At 39.1% G+C, this 4422-nt stretch overlaps 1 long non-coding RNA gene across 1 annotated transcript in view; it reads right to left on the bottom strand.

The window, feature by feature from the left end:
- Positions 1-642: 642 nt before the first annotated feature.
- Positions 643-4422, bottom strand: part of LOC102986373 (uncharacterized) — a 161223-nt gene continuing 157443 nt past the window's right edge. The window contains exon 3 of the long non-coding RNA XR_448108.2: positions 643-718. This is a non-coding gene — a long non-coding RNA (uncharacterized lncRNA). The remainder of the gene's footprint in view (positions 719-4422) is intronic.

The raw sequence follows: 4422 nt of genomic DNA, 5'->3' as shown, positions 1-4422 counted from the left end.
ACTCAGGGTGAAGTTCCTATTGGGTGCAAGCATCTGTAAAAAGCTGCTTGACAACAACAGTACAAACCAGCCTCTCAGATGAGAAGGTCCTTTTTTCAAGTACCGATTTGAGGAGGGTAGACTCCATTCTATGGAAAACAATCTTTCAGGAACCAGCTTATTCTTTATTCAAACCTAGATGCTGACAATCTATTTCCAAAGAAACATGCATTTATTGTCTCATTCTATTTTTTCCCTCATACAGAAGACCTAAGGCATATTAAAAATAAGTAAGCAAAAAATAAAGGACTACTTGATTTATATTCAGTAATGCACGTTCGAATTTTGCGCCCCCAAGGAATACTTTAGAAGGGGCCCTGCCAACTACCCTCCAATTACATATTTTCTCCTATTTCATAAACTCTTTATCCACCCTGGGAAGATTGCCTTTCTGTGGGATTCAAAGAATCAAAAACATCCACATGTAGGCACACAAACCAAGTTGTGAAAACACAGGCAGGATGCTGTGGAAATCTACAGCTATTTAGAAACTATTACCAAGTAAAAACCTTAGTATAGAAAGTTAGGATACAACTTATTCATGATTTCTAAGCCTCAGGTTATTTATCCATAAATGGGTATAGTAACACTAACCTCTTAGAGCTGTTGAGAAAAGTCAAGAATATCACGTGTGTGTAGCACATGACACTCAATTCATCTCCACCTCTTCACACCCGTACTGCAAAACAGAGTGAAACAGAGTGATGTGTTAGAGAACTCACAGGCACTGTGGTCAGGAAGAGCTGATTAGAATCCTAGTTCTGTCACTTACTATTTCTATAAACTTGAACAATTTACCTAACCTCCCTGGACCTTGGTATTCTTGTCTGTAGATTGGGGATAATCGTTCCTACCCAGTTGGGTTTGTGGGAGAATCAGGGCTAAAGAAGTAAGAAGCTCACCCTCTGCCTGCCATGTAGAAGATGCGCAATGAAAGTAACCTCTTTATGGCCAGCAACATGATTCCATTTGCCACTCAGTTGGGATAGAAACTCTGAAGTCATGAAGGCAGCACTTCAGCTGTCCCCAGGTTATTTCATTCTCTTTTGTTCGTGTGACACTGAGCAGTTCAGGGAAACTGACAAAATGAGAATACCCAAACTTATACCATGGTCTGGATCCAGGAAGTGTCAAACCTCTGAATCTGAGAACATTGTTGCTGGGGTAAGATGATAATGGCTTTCCAGACAGCAGTGATACCTGCTCATCACCATTAAATACCTAGAGAAAATGTTCCCATGCTTCCACAGATAATTATTGAGTGCATACGACGGGCTCAGAATTATGCCATAGTTTTAAGAATAGTATCACTGCTTGTTTTCTTCTCAAGAAAAAGTGACAACAGCATCTGTATCCATTTCAACAGCATCTCTTTCTCCTTTTATGGCTCTAGCAAGATAATGATAAAAATAATAATACCACTTCCTGGTTGGGATTATATTGGAACAATTACTTTTGGCTATAAACATCAAATCATAAGAGCCATGCCACGGCCTCCAGGGACCTCAGTGTGCAATAGATATGATCTTCTTCAGATGTCTACATGAGGACATCCCTTAGAGAATATCCCAGAGTCTGTCTGCATTTCCATGGGAGGGAGACAAGCCCAAGTAATCAGTTGAGAGTATCCGATCTACTCAGCAAGAATGGACAAAGAATAGAGAAACTTGGCTTAGTATAATATAATTCAGGTCTCTGGGTTACTATTCAAAATCCTTAAATGTTGCAAATGAATGTCAAAATGGTGCTCCCCAGAAATGTTCAGGCAAAGTGCTCTGTTTGTAAGCATCTGAAAGCTTAGTTTCCTCATGTGATAGATGAGAATAATGAACTTTTTACCATCAAAGTGAATGCTCTTTATAATAAATAGGGCCCAATAAAACCACATGTTAGTGGTGTTCTCACTGTCATCATTTATTGACACAGAGATTAAAAGCTGCTGGATCTATTCGTATAATTCACATTAGTACAGAACCTTGAATGCCAGGTTTAGGGGGTTAGATTGTGTCCAATCATAATAGATAGTTTTTTGTCTTGTTTTGCTTGTTTTTAACAGAGGATTATATTCTTTTGACTGAGTTTTAGCAAGATTAGCAATAGTAGGCAGAAAGATAGGAATGGTGAGAATAGAGAAGGGGCATGAAGTCTGAGAGGTCAGAAAAGAAGCTTTTAAAAGAATCTCTTCTTTTATTTCTCTAGAGAAGCCAGCCCTTAGTGCAGCTTGTGACTGTGGTGCCAGAATTTCATTCAGAATTCACATGCAACGTACTGAGCCACTTCATTAGCCTCCCTATGTGCCATACTTCTCATTAGTCAGGGAACTAACCCGCTCCGGTGTCAAAGGGTGGCCAAATGGGAAGCAGAAGGGGCCGAGGAACTGTGACAAGGGCGTGCAGCTACCCAAGGTATAGGACATCCCTGCTGAGAAGCGACAGCCGTACCGTCCAACCTGGTTTGCAGCAAGCAGAAAAAGAAGAGCATCTTTGGAGCAAATGAAGCCTGAAGACCATGAAGTGAACAGGCAGTGTCACATGCAGGAGGTACAACCAGGAACAGCAGAGAGTCACTCGAGGGCTGGGCACTCAGCAGGGGTGACACAGAGCACAGGGTGTGCTTTAGTCTTCTCAGTGACACTTATCCACATGAATGGACACACCATCTGTGGTGGCATTTTTACTGTCACTGTATTGCTTTGGCTTTTTTTTTTTTTAATATGAGAAGCAAAGATCTATATATAGTCTAGATATAGATATATAAACACACACACACCACAAATTGTGCTTTGCAAAATACAGATTTAATGCCTCCACTGAAGTCTGCAAAGCTTTTTTTCTTGAATTTATAGCTGATTCCCTTGTCAAGGACTCATTTGCTTTCATAACTTGGTGGAATATTTTCAGATCACAGTGTATTCTTTTGTTTTCAGGACCACTTCATTACATACATCAGTGAGGTGGCATGTTTTTACTTTCTGTACTCAACAGAAGCTGAATTTTTAATAAAGAGAAATTGGAAAAGTAGAGCACTATTTAAAAATACAGAATTCTTTTCCTGATTGGGCTCTGGTGTTTCCTCACCCCATCTTAGGAATCGTCTTTTGCAAAGGAGAAGATTTTGGTTTCTCTTGGGGGAAATTTAGCAACTACCAGAGTTGCAAAAGCCAAATAAATATGTGATCCTGTTGAAACACAAAAATCAAAATGGCACTTGTTACCCTCTCTTAAAAAGCTCACTTCTGTACTGATAGCTAGATGATTCATCTTGAAAACAGATGATGTAAACTTGAGGTATCAATAAATACAGTACAGTACTGTGAAAAAATTAAAAATAAAAGCTCACTTCTGCTAAAATACTGCACCAGCCATTTGCCAACCTTTGGCAGATAAACATGTGACATTTCCATTGCCACATAGACAGTAGCAACTCTACCAAATCTTCTAAGGTTCTTGGTGGTATCATAACACTTCGTGACATGACGCTTCATCTCCCCGGCCTTTATTATGCAGTAGCAACTCTGAACACTCATTAAATATATATGTCACTGCATATGTTTTCTAGTCCTATAGATTTGTTTTATGAATAGAAAAATACCAGAAAAAGTTCTCCAAAGCTTTGTTTCTTCAGAGAAATGCCTCTCTTTGAAATAAAATAACAAAATAAAAGAGAAAAATCTTGCTAGAATAATCTGATCATACTAACCTAATTGCCTTTCTTGTAAGATTTGAGTAATCTTAGGAATATGGTTAATGCCTTTATGTTTGCTCAATCTTGATAATGCTGATTTATCTTGACTATTTTATCAAGGTTCCTAGTCTTGCCTCACAGGACATGCTCTCCAATTTAATGGGAAACTGTCTTAGACAGTGGAACTGATTTTCAGCCCTCTAATCATTTGCCATAATGAGATGGAAGCCAAGAAACTAAAACCCAATCAAGGAAATTTTATTTCAAGAAAATTTTGCAGATGTCCCATTTCAGTCTCAAGGAAGACTCTAGTATCATCATTGCTGTTATCACTAACAATGATGATAATTGTGCACCAGGTACCACTTTGAAATAGTAAACATGTTTGCTGATAGCTGTGCTTCTCTTGGACCAGCCATTCATTAATTTATTCAACCAACAAGTATTTCTTGAATGACTGTTATGTGCCAGGTATTGTTCTAAATGCTAGGGGCACAGAGATTAATAAATTACCATCCCTTCCTTTGAGTTGCTCATAGTTTAGGACAAAAAATAATGCCATGGACATTTATAGCATAGATCAATGCTACAAAATGTGTATCCAAAGTGCTCCATTTAAAAGGAGGGGACAATGGGCTTCCCTGGTGGCGCAGTGGTTGAGAGTCCGCCTGCCGATGCAGGGGACACGGGTTCGTGCCC

The sequence above is a fragment of the Physeter macrocephalus genome, chromosome 6, assembly GCF_002837175.3.
Source record: "Physeter macrocephalus isolate SW-GA chromosome 6, ASM283717v5, whole genome shotgun sequence".
Classification (NCBI taxonomy): domain Eukaryota; kingdom Metazoa; phylum Chordata; class Mammalia; order Artiodactyla; family Physeteridae; genus Physeter; species Physeter macrocephalus.
This window is presented reverse-complemented; position numbering and strand designations above follow the sequence as displayed.